This window comes from Chrysochloris asiatica, unplaced genomic scaffold (genome assembly GCF_000296735.1).
Source record: "Chrysochloris asiatica unplaced genomic scaffold, ChrAsi1.0 scaffold00054, whole genome shotgun sequence".
In the NCBI taxonomy this organism is placed as follows: Eukaryota; Metazoa; Chordata; class Mammalia; order Afrosoricida; family Chrysochloridae; genus Chrysochloris; species Chrysochloris asiatica.
This window is the reverse complement of record NW_006408572.1, coordinates 15,606,003-15,624,061: the sequence shown is the minus strand read 5'-3', so window position 1 is coordinate 15,624,061 and position 18,059 is coordinate 15,606,003. Positions and strand designations below refer to the sequence as shown.

General features: G+C 42.3%; 1 protein-coding gene across 1 annotated transcript in view; it reads right to left on the bottom strand.

Annotated features, from left to right (window-relative positions):
• The window catches only part of MYOCD (myocardin), an 86,941-nt gene extending 69,377 nt beyond the window's left edge, over nt 1-17,564 (bottom strand). Inside the window, exons 1-2 of the mRNA XM_006863439.1 lie at nt 17,507-17,564; nt 2,880-2,935 (exon numbers count right to left, since the gene is read on the bottom strand). The gene's annotated coding sequence lies outside the window, so the exon portion shown is untranslated. The remainder of the gene's footprint in view (nt 1-2,879; nt 2,936-17,506) is intronic.
• Between the last annotated feature and the right edge of the window lie 495 nt (nt 17,565-18,059).

Sequence of the window (18,059 nt, the reverse complement as noted above, 5' to 3'; positions counted from 1 at the left end):
GTTGTTTATTGGTCCAGTGGTGAGGATTTTTGTTTTCTTTATATTGAGATGTAATCCATACCAAAGGCTGTGCTCTTTGATCTTCATCATTAAATGTTTTAAGTCCTCTTCACTTTCAGCAAGCAAGATTGTATCATCTGCATCTCTCAGGTTGTTAATGAGTCTTCCTCTCTTAGAGCATGCTATAATGTAAAGCATGTAGATTCAGAACGACAATGAGTTGAAAGAGCACCTAGAAACTCTCGAACCTATTGCTGCTGAGGCTGTCAATCCATCTGACTGAGCGTCTTCCTCTTTGTCACTGATGTTTCACTTTATTAAACATGATGTCCTTCTCCAGGGACTGGTCCCTCCTGATAACACATCTGAACTATGAGAGGCTTCTAAGGAGCATTCAGGCTGTACTTCTTCCAAGACAGATTTGTTTGCTCTTCTGGCAGTCCATGGTACTTTCAATGCTCTTCTCAATACCGTCTTGATCAGGGAACTATCTGTGGACAGGATGTAGACAACAGCAAGGCCAAGATTAGAAAGACCCAGGCCCCTGATTTCTCTTGTCGTTGTTGTTAGTTGCGATTGTGTAGATGGTGGGTGATTGTGATCAGAGGGTTTTCATTGGCTGATTTCAGAAGTAGATTATCAGAACTTTCCTTCTAGTTGGCTTTGTCTGAAAATTCTCCTGAAACCTGCTCAGCATCATAGCAACAGCATGAGGACAGACAGGAGGTACAATGTCTGGGAACCAAGCCCAGCTCTCTGGTGAGAATTCTACCACAGACCTTTCATTGCCCCTGTGCCACCCCTCTCGCCCCCTCTGCCTGATGTCCACTAATGGGGCTTTATCCCACTGGGTCCTATTTCCTCTTCATACCTGGGAGAGTTCTGGAGCTCACTCCAGTTCTGAGGAAACAAAGCTTGCTGTTCATTATTCAATTCATTTCCACTCACAAGTAACTGTGAAGAGATGCAGAGACCTGCTCCTCATCCCCAAGGACAGACTCTTAGCATGGCTAGAACTCTCAGGCAAAGAATTTCCAGCAGAGCAACACCTTATTGGCTTTTCCTTCTCATTCAGTTCGACACTGATGCTTGCAAAATGGCACTTATATAATTATTGATGGCATCAGGCTTCAGATGCTTATTCTGGTGTTGCGGACAGTCTGCTAATATTTTAACTTCAAATGGTTAAAAAAGAAAACTCAACCAAACAAAAAGAAACTAAGGGAAAGAAATAGAATTCCTTTTGCCTTTGTTGTGTTGTTACTGAATGTTGGCACATCAGTTCTGACTCATAGTTATCCGTTATAGGGTTTCTGAGTACCAGCTGATGGGTTTGAACAGCTTTGCAATTAGCAGTCCAGTGCTTACCCTACAGTGCTAAACTGAAAATAAGCTCTGTGCCCATTACTGTTGTTAGGTGCTGTTGAGTCCGTTCACACTCATAGAGATCCTACGCACAACAGAATGAAACACACACGCTCCTGCACCAGCTTCCCATTTCTGCTGCCACTGTGCCAATCCATCGTACTGAGAGTTTTCCTCTTTGTCGCTGATGTTTCAGTTTACCAAGCATGATGTCCTTCTCCAGGAACTGGTCCCTCCTGACAACATGTCTGAAGTATGAAAGGCTTCCAAGGAGCATTCTGGCTGTACTTCTTTCAAGACAGATTTGTTGGTTCTTTTGGCAGTCCATGGTACTTTCAATATTCTCCTCCAATACCATAACGCAAAGGCATCAATTCTTTTATGGTCTTCCTTATTCACTGTCCAGCTTTCACATGCGTATGAGGTTATTGAAAATACCATGGCTTGGGTCAGGCGCACCTTAGTCCTCAAACTGGCATCTTTGTTCTTGAACACTTTAAAGAGGTCTTGCATGGCGCATTTGCCTAATGCAATATGTCAGTTGCCGTATCAATGAATTGTATTAAGAAAAAAATCTGTGACTAAGAAAGGACTGTAATAAAAAGCAAAGCGGCATTACTTCTCCTTTTTCATGTCTCTAAGACTTTCTGGCCATGTTGTTGTTGTTGTTAAGTGCCGTTGAGTCGGTTCCGACCCATAGCGACCCTGTACAGGGTTTCCGAGGGTGTAAATCTTTACGGGAGTAGAAAGCCTCATCTTTCTCCCGCAGAGTGGCTGGTAGTTTCGAACCGCTGACCTTAAGTTTCACAGCCCGATTCGTAACCACTACGCTACCAGAGCTCCAAATCAAAAAGATTTTTTTAAGTTAAAAAAATGACACCAATATTTTTTAAATATTTTGAAAATAGCACTAATATTTTAAAAAGGCTAAACTTACTGTTGTTGATGTTAGCTACCATAGAGTTGGTACTTATCTCATGGTAATGATCACATACACAACATACACAACACAACACAATACACACAACACAGTCAAATGCAACCCGACACTGGGCCATTCCTCAGATTGGTTACAGATTGGACTGTTGTGATTCGTAAGATTTTCATTGGATGAATTTCAGGAGTAGATCACCAGATCTTTTTTCCTAGTCTCTCTCGGTCTATTTGTTGTTGTTATGTGCCATGGAGTTGGTTCCGACTCATGGCAACCCTGTACAGGGTCTATGTAGCATCATAGCAATACACAAGTGTTCACTGGCAGAGAAGGTAGTGTTTGCTCAGAAGACATCTACTATGGAATCCATCACTGCTCCCAAAGCTAATAGAAGAGAGCCCCTTTCATCAGTTTTCAGTTACTAGATCGATGTCAGACTTCATATGATTTGGGGGCAGGTGACTGGCATCTTGGTTGAATTTATTATCCCAGTTCTACCTGCTTTAGCCAAAGTTTAGCATTCAGAGATGCACATCCCAAGTCTACCTTAAGTCCAAGAATGGCAGTTCACAAAAAGTACCTTGTCACTATCCAAAGTTTTCCTTTGTTCATGGAATTCAGTTGGACTTTTCAGTGCTGAAACAGAAAAACAAAGGCGTGAGCAGAGGGGGAGTTAAGTGAACTGATCAACATCACAATATTGGCTGGTGGGCTTGCTGAGCTATGCAGAGTATGGGAGTGATTGGCCTTCATTAGGCCAAGAAGCAATGAAAGAGGACAGCCTTAGAGAGCACCAGCTTCCCTACCATCTTGGAATATAGAGTGGGGTGGGGTTTAGGTCTATAACCCGAGGAGCAGTAGAGGCAGACTCTGCGACAGGAATAGAAGGTGGAGGCAGGGCATTCCAAGTTCCTGTGGAAACACAGGAACCTGTAGGAAAGTGATGCTCTTGTTTGAGAGAGAGGCATAGATTGGGATAGCTAAGATGCTCTTTGACCTTGCTCTACCCTTGGATACAGAAACCTGATGGATGGCTGTGATCAGTGTAAGATTCCTATTGTAAGAAGAAATTTGAATTTTGTATAAGATACAAGTGACTGATCCAAAGCTATTGGAAAACGGTTGGGCTGGTTAGACACACACAACCAGCAGTGTTGAGGGAGAAACACAGAATTAGACATTGAGGGCTGGAAGGGACCTTGGAGACGGTGAATGCAAACTCCTACTCTACCTAGAATGGGGAAATTGTGGTCCACAAATATAGATTTATTTGCTTAGACACACAGCAAAGACTAGGAGCATAGGGTTTCTGATATCCTAGTTAATATTCAAAAACATCTAACAACTGGAAGACACAACAACACACTACAGCTTTAAAGAACTTGGACCACTGTAGTTGTGTGAACTGGTGGGATGTCAGCTTCTCTTTCCTCACTGCATGTGGCTGCTCCTCGTTACTGTCTCCTAGTATTTCTCAAGTCCTTTTGACTCAGCAAAGAAGTAGAACATCATTCTGCAAGATTCTACATTTTTATTGGTTTTCTTGAACAATCTTACTTTTTTTCCCTGGACAATCTTATTCAAGAATCCCAAACAATCACTATTGAAAGTGATGAGGTTGATCAGGCATTACAAAAATGCATTGATATTTTCAGCATATGGAGTCTGGACAAGTTGATGAGTCACATGACCAGAGTTTATGATTCCAACAGATATCTACTCTTACATGCCAGGCAAGGAAACATACTCCCAAACCTTAGCTGGTTTCATCAAAGTTGGGTTTCTGACTACAAAGGTACTTGAAGCTATTGTGTGGGCATGTGTGTGACTGTGTATGTGTGAGCTGATGTGGGTGTATGCCTCATTTAGCCTTTAAGATCATACTAAATTAGAGCACTTTTTCAGAAGGACTTGCTGGACTTCAAGCAGACTGAATTATAGATCTGGAATCTGGTAGTATTATATCTTTTATTCAGAAGGCTGTTAGGGAAGCTATACTAAGGCATGCCCCCTATAAATCTCCCTCCCATATCCCAACATTAATAATATTGACCAGGAATATGGAAAATAGTCTTAGCTAGTTGGCTTGATTACAAGCATCCTTCTCTTCCCTTTGACCAAAGATTAAGAAACTCCCCTTCATGTTGGAAAAAAACACAAAAAGAATATGTTATCTGAATGCCACATTTCCTAACCAAACACTCCCTTCTCTTGGTTTGTTGCTTATCACTCTTAAAATCACCTTCTCTGCAGATCCTGCCATCTGAGATGGCATCCAAGAAATCATACCTCTCAGAAATCATTGGGAGACATCCGCAGCTTTGCTGGGTTACTCACGCATTTATGTTTTGGTTCTTGCCATCATCTTTAGCAAGGGGCAGCCCTTTTCTGCTGCTGAGCACAGTTGCAGCTTATACTTAGAGTCTTCTGAAAAACAATTCCCATCTCACCAGGCAACCAGATCATATAAGGTCTGGTTTAAGTCCAGTAAGCCCTTCTGAATCTGTCTAAAATTTGTATGGATGGATTTTTACCTGCACTATAGCCTGGTGGTCATTTAACTGTTGATGTTAAGTGCTGTTGAGTCAGTTTCCACTCATAGTGACGCCATATAGGGTTTCTGAGGAGTGGGTGGTAGGTTTGAACCACTGACCTTTTGGTTAGCAGTCCAGTGTTTATCTTAAAGCCCCACACTGTTGTTGTTAAGTGTTGTAGAGTTGGTTCTGATCCATAGAGACCCTATATAGGGTTTCCAAGGAGCGGCTGGTGAGCTTCAACTGCCAACCTTGCAGTTCAAACCGACTTTGCAGTCCAGCGCATTAACTCACAGCGTCACACCAGGGCTCCAATGCCCCACGCTAAGACATTAATTATATATTGGTGTGGATAATCACATGATTTAGGAAAGGACTTGATTTTAGTGTTGCTTTGTTGTTGAGTGCTGTTGAGTTAGTTCCGATTCATAGCGACCCTGGATATGGTTTCTGAGAAGTGGCTGGTGGACTTGAACTGCTACCTTGTAAGTAGCAGTTCAAGTATCCGACAGCGCCACACCAGGACTCCTAGTGTTGCCTTAACAACAGGTTGTTAAGCCTGTTGAGTCTGTTTCAACTCAGTAACCCTGTACAAGGTTTCCAAAGAGCAGCTGGTAGGTTTACACTACCGACCTTGTGGTTAAAAAGAATCACACATCCTTTTCTTCAGGAAGTCTCCCCTGAGGGAATGGTATATGAATTTCTTGAGCTATCCTTTGCGTTCTAAACTTAATTGGTTCCAATTGGGTTTGGGACTTAGGAGGAGGGGGAGGTTATCTGGCCTTTTGTCCCCAAGACTTTTCCAATTTTATTAGCAGAGCTTGTTAATAGTTCTAAGAAACATTGCAACTTTCTGTATCTTAGTTTTGTAGAGCTAAAATCCGTCACTTCTTGGTATTAACTACTCCCCTGTGAAATGATTCACACAATCCAGGTCTTTGATGCCAGGAGGGCTTTAGATCTCTCTACCACAGCGTGGGAGAAAGCTATGTCTGTGTAGCAAGCTCTTTGAAAGAAAGCCAAAGAGATGCACACACCATATTTTACCACACGGTATTCCCCCTGGCGCTTAAGAGGCATTATATAGGGGCACAGGCTTCATGTCAGGCTAATGAAAACTACCCTGGCATGGCCCTGGATTAGACATTTGCCTGTTTCCATGACTCTTGAGAATGTGGATTTTGGTGACCTCCCCTAACAGGCCAGTAAGAACCATGATGACTTTCTCTCCCATCAGCAGATGACTTTTTGGAAAATACATACAGGACCTCTTTTGCCACTATTCCTGGGTGTATCAAATGGCAAAATTTTGTATTTAAAGGACATTGACATTTAAGTTGAACAAGAAGTTTGAGTTTCCAAATTAAAATAATAATAAATCAATTGCTTTAAAATTGAAACGTGGTTGTAAATTGAGTCCGCCACACATCTAGCCCATTCCCCTAGAGGAAGATTAATCTCTTCTCACAAGGGAATTCATGTTCTCGCCTTAGAGTTCAGTTTCTGTTGTTCCTACTTCTGTCCCCACAGCTCTAGCTAATTTAGGTCAGCTGTGTGTATAAACATTTGCTTACTTAGCGCTCAGATAGAGATTTCGAGATAGGAACAAGCCTCCTGTATTCTAGTCACATCCTCCAATTTGTTGTTGTTGCTAAGTGTCACCAAGTCGGCTTCGACTCATGGTGATCTTTGTAGAACAGAACAGAAAAACGTCATGATTGTTGCTATAGGGTCCCGGAAAACGGGGGAAATCAGGCCAATGAGAAGTCAGAGAAAGAGAGAGGCGTGACTCCTCAGAACAGACCAGCCCCTGCTGGGGGGCGGTAGATTTGGCAGCAGAGTCAGGGCCATGTTTTTTCCGGGGAAGCCTGACTCCACTTAACAGGGGTTGCTTCCTCCAGGCAGGGTAGGGCGTGTGAGTTCAGAGAGAACCCAGCTCCATTGATTTTAAAGGGCAAAGACCAAGAGGTAAAGTTAAAGGACTAGAGGAGTCCTAAACGAGAAAGTAGAGCAGTTAGTCTCAAAGTTTGCCCCTGGACCAGCATCTACAGCATCACCTGGGAACTTGTTAGAAATGAAAATTATTGGACTCCATTATAGACCTATGGAGCAGTGGGTTAATGCGCCAGACTGCAAAGCCATTTGAACTGCAAGGTCGGTGGTTCAAACTTACCAGCTGCTCCTCGGAAACCCCATACAGGGTCGCTATGGGTCAGAACCGACTCGACGGCACTTAACAACAACATAAACCCACAGAATCAGATACTCAGGGGGTGAGACCCAGTCATCTGTGCTTTCATAATCACTCCAGGGAATTCTGGGACTCATTCAAGTTTGAGAGGCACTATTCTGGAGTTGACAAAGGCAGTGGTGGCTGACCTTTGGGAATCTAGGAGTTCAAAAAGGTGGTGATGGATTTCCACAACTTACTCTCAGTATTTTAAAAAGCTGAACAGAGAAAGATTGTGTAGGCTAACCAAACCATCCCTTTTCCTTGCTGCTCCCTAGAATCTTAGCCTCAAAGCACTGGCTGAGACATTCAAATACCATTAATGAATTAAAAACAGACTTATGGATTAGTAATTACTAATACTATATATATCAAACAAGAAATTGCTTATTCAATGTTCAAGTGTTAGTCTTAGGGGTTTAAAAATAATGCATTCTCCCCAAAAGAACCAGTTACCGTGGGGTCCGACTCTTGACTCATGGTGACCCCACTTGTGGCAGACTAAAACTGTGCTCAAGAGGGTTCTCAATGGCTGATTGGTCAGACATAGATCACCAGGTCTTTCTTCAAAGCTGCCTTTGAATGGACTTAAACCTGCAAGTGTTTGATCAGCAGTCCAGGGCACTGATTGTTTTCTCATGCACAAGGACTTCTTTTCCCAAGTAGCCTTGTTTAAGACCTAGCTCGCCCACTTGGAGAATTAGGTGCAACAGATACACGTGTTTTGAACTTTCTCAGAAGAAGGGAACAAGGACAAATTCAAAGTATGTGTATTCTTGCTGGTTCATGAGTTTCTAAGGAAAAAGAACCTTAAAAGTTGTGGGAAACAAGTTAGGGTTGTTTCTAATGGGCTTGGCATGGAAATCCAGGGCACCTCCTTTTCCTCTCTCTGAATTTCAGATGTTAGAAAGAAGGGAAGAGGCGGACAGATTAATCCCTTTGTGCCGTGTTCTGCTCAAACAGCCAACAGAGTGTGGTAGGGTGCTGTAGGGAAAAGCCAAGTCAAATGAATGCACTGAGAAAAGGAGGAAAGACTTTGCCCAGGCAACTTCTCAAATCTATGGTGAAGCTGTATGTTGGGTGGGTGCAGAAGCTGCCCCGGCCATCCTTCTTGCTATTCAGGAGAACAATCACAGAATTCAAGGATTTACCAAGGCTTGGCAGTAAGTATGTGGCTGCTTGGGCTTGGATTAGTCTGCAAAACAAATAAAGGTTCATAGAAAGCTCATTGTATCTTTCAGTTCATTGACATCGATTCGATCATGGAACGAAGCTGCCCAGACAGTTCATTCTGGCCAGTAGCGGCTTCCCCGGAGACTCTCAGGACAAATGGCAGTCTCTCTGTACCCCAAGTCCTCTCAAATCCATTTCATTTCTTTCATCATGTGCTCCAAAAGAATAAGTGAAATGTTCCCTCTTCTCTCCTTTGGGGGCAAGCCCATTAGGAGAAGGAAAGGGAAGGATAAAGTCACTTCTTTGCCTTATCTCCCATGGCATCTCACTCACATGTAGGGAAGGAGCCCTAGTAGCATAGTGGATTAGGAGCCAGACTGCTAACCGAAAGGTCAGCAGTTTGAGTCCACTAGCTGCTCCGTGGGAGAAAGATGAGGCTTTCTGCTCCCGTAAAGATTTTCAGCCTCGGAAACCCTGTACAGGGTTGCTATGAGTTGGAACCAGCTCCATGGCACACCAATGCCACTATGACATGTGGGGAAGTTGTCCGCTATTGCGAGGGGGTGATCTGAGACCCTTTCTAGATTGTAAGCACTTTTGAAACTGAATTGATGTCTGACTTCTTTGTGTGTATTCCACAGGGCTGTGCTCATGGCTGATAGTTAAGATCTATGGACTGGTTCTATGACCATTTTATTGGCTAAAATCCACATAGTTGACTACTTTTGTGCACTAAGGTTTTTGAAGGGGTTGGAATAAAATAGTGTCTTTAATATTTGACTTAGAAGAGGACTAGCCAAGGACAAGACTGTTGGGGGAAAGCTTACATGAGAAATGATGAAGAGGCCCAAGCCATGTGAGGTCTACAAGAGAGACATGGTTGGTTCTGTCCTGAGGCTCTGAGAAAGCGGCAAGCTCAGTGTCCTCAGGCAGCCTGGAGCCTGGAAGAGAACACTGTCTCCTCTGCCCCATCTTCCTTGGGATGGATTACCCTCACCGTTGTTTTGAAGTACCATCAAGTTGGTTCCAACTCATAGCAATCCTGTCTATAGAGCTGTATAGGGCTTTGAAGGAGTGGCTGGTGGTTTTGAACAGCCAACTTTGCAGTTAGCACTGTTGTGGGTAAGTGTTGTTGAGTCAGGTCTGACTCATACGACCTTGTATAGGGTTTCTAAGGAGAGGCTGGTGGGTTTGAACCACCAACTTGCGGTTAGCACTTGTTGTTCAAGTACCATCAATTTGGCTCCGACTCATAGAAATCCTGTGTATGGTTTCCGAGGAGTGGCTGGTGAGTTTGAACCAGTCAACTGAAAACCACATGATTCAGTGCAATGGAATTAGTTGGGAAAGAAATGTTATTTTCAGTCATCTATTTAGATGACTTAATTGCAGTAAAATCTACCACATAGCTTGTTGTTGTTAAGTATCATTGAGTCAGTTCCGACTCATAGTGACACTGTATAGGGTTTCCAAGAAGTAGACGGTGGGTTTGAATTGCCAACCATATTAGATCTAGTTTGGGTTAGCACTCTACTGCTTATCCTACACCACCACAAACCATATAGCTAAATCAATGGGATGTTTTACCCACTGTTGTTCATGGTAGGCAGAGGTTGTGATGCAGATCTTGGGATAATTTATTTAAAAATATTTGTTCATCCTTGGCATCTTCACACATTTTTTGAATTTCCCCAAAGTCCAACTGATTTTTTTTTGGGGGGCGGGGAGAGACATAAAAAGCTCTATGATAGAAACTTAATTAAATACTTTAAACAGTAAAGTGATTTCTTTTGAACATTTAGTAACTACACCTTGGCAGATATTAAAAAAAAAAAAATTCTTTCATATGGATTAGGACAATGGAACATACATAGTCTTTTAACAGGTTCTGGTCTCAGTTTAGCTACAAAAGGTCGGGGGGGGGGGTCGCATCTTTTGCAACGGACAGACCCTAAAGCTGTAACCGAATGTTAAACTCACATAAATCCAAACCAAACGCACTGCCATTGAGTCGAATCTGCCTCATAGAGACTCGATGGGACCAAGTAGAACTGCTCCATGGTTTCCAAGGCTGTAAGTCCTCACAGAACTGGAAGATTCACTCCCATGGAGTGGTTGGTAGGTGTGTACCACTGACCCTTAGGTTAGCAGCCTAGCACTTAACCCACCGTTCCACCAGGGCACACTCACATGATTCAAGTCAAATGTGTGTGTCTGTTGATCAACATAAAATGTTACCACTACATGAGAAGAACGGAGGAACACTTTATAGCTCACTTGACCATCAGCTTTGAACTTGGGATTAATGACACGTTTATAAATGTGAGGGAGGACTGTAATCATTTCAAACACTGGGAATGAAGTAAGATTTTAGTCGTGTTTTTCTTTTGTGTGCATTTAAATTCAGATTTGTAGCAAATGGAACCCTATTAGACCTGGTTTGGGGTACGTGAAAGCTATTAGGCCTCCTCAGCACATTAAACACAACAGAGACTGGGCGATGTCCCCGGCTTTCAGACTCTCCTTTAAGAAGAAGCAGTGATCTGTGAGCAATGAGGGAAAGTTGGTCAACCGGAACAGCCAATACCCAACGCTGTTGCAAACAGTGTAGGGTTTTTTTATGACTTCTTACATATGTAACGGGAGAAAGATGAGGCTTTCTGCTCCCACAAAGATTTACAGCTTCGGAAACCCTGTAAAGGGTTGCTATGGGTCGGAATCAACTTGACAGTACTTAACAACAATACCAACAACATATGTAAGCTTTCTTTAGCAATTATAAAAATGGTCCATCACTGATTTCTGCTGGTGATGGTGGTGGTGGTTTGTTGGGGGGGGGGGTCTATTCCATCTCATAGCCTCCATGTGTAGGGTTTTGTTGTTGTTAGATGTGGTTGAATCAGTTCCAATTCATAGTGATCCTGTATAACCCAAGGTGTAGCTGGTGAGTTTGAATCTCCAAGCTTGTGGTTCGAACTGACCTTGTGGTTACCCTACAGTAACACACTGGGACTCCTTTACGGTTTGTTGTTATTAAGTGCTGTTGAGTTGGTGCCAACTCATAGTGACCTTGTATTGGGTTTTCAAGAAGCGGCTGCTGGGTTTGAACTGCCAACCTTGAGGTCTCCCTAGAGGTTTTAAAAAGCTTTGTTGTTGGTGTTGGTAAGTGTTGTCATCTTTCTCCCTCAGAGTGACTGGTAGATTTAAACTGCTGACCTCCCAGTTAGCAGCCCAACACGTAACCCATGCTACCAGGGTTCCTTCGCTGATCTCTTGTTGTTGTTGTTAAGTGCCGTCGAGTCGGTTCTGACCCATAGCGACCCTGTACAGGGTTTCCGAGGGTGTAAATCTTTATGGTAGTAGAAAGCCTCATCTTTCTCCCGTGGAGCGTCTGGTAGTTTCGAACCGCTGACCTTAAGGTTCGCAGCCCGATTCGTAACCATTACGCTACCAGAGAGCTCCTTTCACTGATCTCTAATGACTATCAATTTTCTTTCTTCCTTTTCCCTTCCTTCCTGTTTTCCTTCCCTCTTCCCTTCCTTAAATTTTTTTTTTTTTAATTTCAAATAAATAGCTTTTTAAAACAGAAAACCAAAAACCAGCTATCTTGTGGAATGTGGCATGTAATGTGTTCCATCTTGATTTATCCGTATGGTGGTGGTGGTGGTGGATTGCTGTGGAGTTGATTTATATTAAACTGAAAAGACCCTGAGACAATTGCCTTCTCTTTCCTTCTTGAGACCCAGGGGTACCTGACTCACCACATGCTGCTATACAATGTCTTTAGATGACATGCTTAATCTGAATTGGTTGAAGAGATTAAGCATGTCTGCCCCCAATCTCTCACCAAATAAAGAGATTTCTTCTAGTCCTAGTGCTCTGAGAACATCAAAGCAGGAAATGTTGATCTGGGAAAGACCTGGAGTATGTGCTTGCCTTGGTTCTGACAACTTTCCACAGCAGAACCTATGCATTGGAAAGCCTGATTGAGAGGTAGTAGCTGAAGACTAGGGAACCCAAGGACTCTTAACTCAATCTACTGACATCCAGCCAACACTGACTTATAGCAACCCTATATAGGATTTCCAAGAGTGTAAAGTTTTAAGGAGGCAGACAGCCACATCTTTCTCCTGAGGAGCCGCTGGTGGGTTTGAACAGCTGACCATGTGGCTATTAGTCCCGTGGTTATCCTACAGTGCCACCAACGCTAGCTTATGACCCTTAAACTTGGTCATTTTGCTGATTAAAAAAAAAAATTTCATTAGTTGTAGGTCTATTTGCCAGAAACTATCTTAATAAAAATTAACTATGGCTACAAAATTTCTTCTAAGCATTATTTCTTGACTATGTACCCTATTTCATTCTGGAAATTCTGGAGACCAAAATGTGTCTGTATTGGAGCCCACTGAACAAATGGCTGGAGTCCTGGTGTGGAGCTGTAGGTAGGATAAGCACTTGACCTCAAGGTCGGTTTGAACCACAAGGTCAGCAGTTCAAACTCACCAGCTGCTGCTCAGAAACCCTATATGGGGTCACTATGGGTCAGAAGTTTGGAACTACCAGCTGTTCTGCGGGAGAAAGATGAGGCTTTCAGCTCCCATAAAGATTTACAGCCTCGGAAACCATGTACAGGGTCGCTATGGGTCGGAACCGACTCCATGGCACATAACCACCACCACCACCATGGGTCAGAACCAACTCAACGGCACTTAACAGCAACAACAATACAAACGGATATTTAATTTATACATCTTAAACACGGGGACTTCAAAAAGTTTGTGGAAAAATAATAAAAGATAATAAAAAATTTCCACGAACTTTCAAAATGTGATAAACACATCACATTAAAAAATTAATTCCTAATTTTGTTAGCTGTTTTTTTTTTTTTTACTGATTTTCAGAGATTTCATCCAATAGATTTCAAAAAAAAAAAACCACTTATTCTCATCCAAATGCTATTAAGACTCAGAGTATTAAAGCACATGTTGTTGTTGTTGTTGTGTGCTGTGGAGTCGGTTCCCATTCATAGTGACCCTGTACAGGGTTTCTGAGGCTGTAAATCTTTACGGGAGCACAAAGCCTCATCTTTCTCCTGAGGAACAGCTGGTAGTTTCCAACTGCTGACCTTGTGGTTCACAGCCCGATTCGTAACCATTACGCTACCAAAGCACATGAGTCATGCACAATTTGGGCCTGACTAACAGAACCTGTTTTATCTACTCCGTTTGTTGTTATAGCTGGAAGAGAGTCAGTATCAAACTCCTGACCACTCCATACTGGCTGCTCATGACTGGGAGGCAAGAACTCTACTTCTGAACCCTATCGACTCCCTTTGATGTTCCTAAAGGGCACCAGTGAGGTAATAGATTGTCCTAATGCTATTTAAATCAATGTGCTCATCATAGATTTATTTATGGTCATGATGAAAGGACCTTTCTTAGATCTACATGCCTATGAATCACTCTTTGTGAATAATTCTTCTACATAGGGTTTCACAGATTAGGTTCTATACACTAGCCAGTAGAATTTGGTGAACTCCTGGTGTGGTAAACATTGAGAGAAACAGCAAGGATTGCTTTGATTTGGTGGTGAGTCAGTTCCGACTCGTGGTCACAGCTTTCCAAAGTTGTTGCTATCTTTCTGAAGCAGACTGTCACTTCCCTCTTCTGAGGCACCTTCCCTAGGTCTTATCTGCCAATCTTTCAGCTAGTAATTAAGCTTAACCATTTGGGTTATCCAAAGACCTGAAGTGGTGTTTACCTGACGTGAAGTCTCCATACATTTGGTTGTTCCTATCTTTAGCACCTCCAAAGGAGGACTGAATATGACCAAAAAGGGCACATGTAAACTTGTTCCTTCTGTTTCTCATAGTTGTAAATATCACTTAAGCTGTCTTTAAGGGTGAACTGTCTTCTTTGTGCCTAGCAAATCTCTTAAAAGTTTGTTCTACAATAATCTTTTTGTAGTTGTAAAGTGCCTGGAGTCAGTTTTAACTCCTAGTGACCCTATATAGGGTTTCTGAAGAATAGCTTATGGATTTGAACCACTGACCAGTCTAGCGTCGCTTCAGCCATTAACAGAGAGCAACTTTTGATTTACAAAAGAAAAAATCTTTTGAAAGAAAAACACGGAACATTTTTCAGTTCTGCTCCAGTTCTTAGGCCACGGAGCCCAGGGCTCCAATGTCGTTAAAACTACCAGACAAAGCACCAAGGACAACCTTCAACTTGTTTCCTACTAAACTGTGTCATAAAAGCCATGACAGTATCATCCAGGGACCTGGATTTCTCTAACTGTCATAGTATCATACAGGGACCTGGATTTCTCTAACTGTCATGTGGATCTTGATTTTTTAAACTTTATTTGGAAGGAAGTTGGACACTATGACCTAAAGAGGTTTAAATTCTGACTTCATTTATCATGAACACATGAACCAAGAGTTAACTTTACTGCTGACTTTGTAGGAATTTCAAATATCTCTCCCCAAAGAGCTCTTTCTTGACTCTGATGACACCAATTTTGTTAGAATGGCATTGATAATCAGTCTTCCAGAATGCAAGCACTTGGCAATATTTAATGGATGTTGTTGTTGTTGTTAAGTGCTGTCAAGTCGATTCTGTCTGACCCATAGCGACCCTGAATAGGGTTTCCAAGGAGCAGTTGGTGAGCTTGAACCACCGACCTTGCAGTTCAAATGATTTTGCAGCCTGATGCATATTAACCCACAGTGCCACACCAGAACTCCTATTGATAGGAGACTATAAAGTACCCCAAACAGAACTACAACCAAGAAGGTGAGAAAAAAGTTTATGTGAATGGTGCTTCAGAAAAGAATGGTGATTATATCCAATTTTTAAAGCAGAATAAGGTTTTGTATGTCTTAAAAACAAAACTCAACACAGTGGAATTTTAGACACAGCCTATATCACTAAGAGAAGCTTTAAATACAGGTGAATAACACTTGGGGTTCATATTCACAGGGCTCTTATAGCACAGAAAACTGCCCCATAGGGTTTTCAAGGTTGTACATTTTATGGGAAGCAGACTGTCACATCTTTCTCCTATGGGTGACTGGTGGGCTTGAACCACTGACCTTTTAATTGGTAGCTAGATGCTTTAACCACTGTGTCACTGAGATGCTTCCTAAGAAGTCATCATAAAGACAAATTAAGGCTATGGCAAGATGGTGGGCTGAGCACCTATGTCAAAAAGTTTATAGTCGCTTGGCTTAAAAAACAAACAAACAAAAAAACAAAAATTGAGGACCATTAGTAATAAGGAGCTCTGGTAGCGTAGTGGTTATGAATCCGTCTGCGAGCCGCAAGATCAGCAGTTCGAAACTACCAGCTGCTTCGCGGGAGAAAGATGAGGCTTTCTGCTCCCGTAAAGATTTACAGCCTCGGAACCCTGTACAGGTTCGCTATGAGTTGGAACCGACTCCACGGCACTTAACAACAACAACAACAATAAGGATGGAGTAAAAAGAGGAAGGGTTGGCAGTTCTTGAAATACAGACAACAGATCTGAAGATTAAAGGGCAAAGTCAAACCAGAGAACAGTCCAGTAAAAAACTGCTAGACAAATGCACAAGGAGCCTAGTGGTGCCACAATTAAGCGCTCCGCTGTGAATGGAAATGTTGGAAGCTTGAGCCTCTAGAGCAGCTCTGTGGGTGGTTGGCTCCTGTAAAGGTCATTCTGAGCAGCTCTGTAGGTGATTGGTTCCTGTAAAGGTCATTTTGAGCAGCTCTGTGGCTGATTGGCTCCTGTAAAGATCACAGCCTAGAAAACTCTACGGGGCAGTTCTACTCTGTCACATGGTCTTGCTATGAGTTGAAATCGACTTGCTAGTACCTAACAACATGAAACAAACAAACAAACCCCACAAACAAAACCAAATACAATACTGCTAAAAATAATATTTGCCAGTCATATGCAAATATAGAGTTGACCCTTGAACAACACACGGGTGAGCGGCACCAACCCCAAGTGCAGGTAAAAAAAAAACTTTTGATTTCTTCAGAACTTGTTAACCAGAAGCTTTACCAATAACAAAAAGTTGATTAATATGTTTTCTGTATGTTGTAGGTATTAATATGTATGCGTTAACTACACCCACATAAAAGCTGCGTTTTCAGTATGAAATAAAAAGGCATTTCACAAATTCCCTTTCCTTTTTCTTTTTTCTTTTTACAATGGCCCCTATGCTGGATTCATTCATTTTGAAATGGCGGGCAACTGCAGCTGCAGACCACCATCTACGGTACATACCAAGCAATTTCACTTTTTCTTGTAACATCACGACTTTTCTCTGCTTCTTGGGAGTACCCTCAGAACCTCTAGTGGCACTTCGTGTGAGTCCCATGATGTTATTCAAGGTTTATGGTTTTGTAGTGGTTGTTGTTGGTGGTTATATGCCGTGGAGTCAGTTGCGATTCATAGCGACCCTGTACAGGGTTTCCCAGGCTGTAAATCTTTACGGGAGCAGAAAGCCTCATCTTTCTCCTGTGGAACAGCTGGTAGTTTCGAACTGCTGACCTTGAGGTTCGCAGCCCAATTTGTAACCACTACGCTACCAGAGCTCCTTATGGTCTTGCAGTAAACACAATGAAACCAACGTGAGCTCTTTTGAGTGATCACTTTTTGCTGTGATACACAGTTTACTAGAGATGGATTCTTCATGTGGAGATGACTAGAGTCACATGACACTTAAAAAGAAAATTTCCAATAAGTAGACCCACACAGTTCAATTCTGTGGTGTTCAAGGGTCAACTGTATATGCAAGTATTAATTGATAAACCGATCATACAAGCCTATAAGGTAGATGCTGGATTGTCATGAATCGGAATTTACTCAATGGCAGGAGGATTTTAGCAGTTGGGGCAAAGCATCAAAGATCTACAGTTTCTGCTGAAACAGATACTGTGAAGATCTTGGGAGACTGATACATTGGCTTACACTGAGTGATTCTAATGAACTTAAAAAATAAAAAAAACAGAAGCTTTTGAGTCGATTCAGACTTATGGAGACTCCATGTATGTCAGAGTAGAACTATGCTCCAGGGTTTTCCAAAAATAGATGTTTTTTTCAAAAATAAATAGCCAGGACTTTCTTCTGAGGTGTCTCTGAGTGCACTCGAGCCTCCATAATTTTGGTTACTAACTGAGCATTTAACCATTTTCACTATCTGGGATTCCCTGAGGTGCAAACAGCTCCCAAACACACTATGCATCCTACCACAATCCACCAGGACACAAGAACACAGATACTCACGTGGTATTATGCCTTGGTTAGCCAGTTGCTCCTGGGCTCTTCTCTGTTGAAGTCGTAGCTGTAAAACTTAGAAAAGGAAGTGTTAGTTTGTAAACTGAGCCTTTACATTTATTATCATTACAATCACTCATATTTTCCTTGTATTTGTTCTGATTGTATTCCTAGAACAGTTCTGAAAGTTACTGCAAAACATGCTTTTATGTCTGTTTTAGACATGGTGAAAGAAGGATGAGAGAAATTAGGGGATTGCAAGATTGGGCAGCCAATTGGAACAAGTGCACCTGTCTGGTCTTTGAATGAATGCTATATTTTATAACAACACCTTGCTTCCTCTCTCCCATCTACACTGTTTGGGAGATGCAGATCATCAAATTCTCCTTGGGTGGTAACTAAAACCAGTTGCCTTCCAATCAGTTCTGACTCATGGCAACCCTGTGTGTGTCAGAGTAGGGCTGTGCTATAGGGTTTTCATGCCTCTGACCTTGATGGATGCCTTTGGGTTAGTCACACTTGTAACCATTGTGCCATCCAGGGACTCTTAACGGGAGAAAGA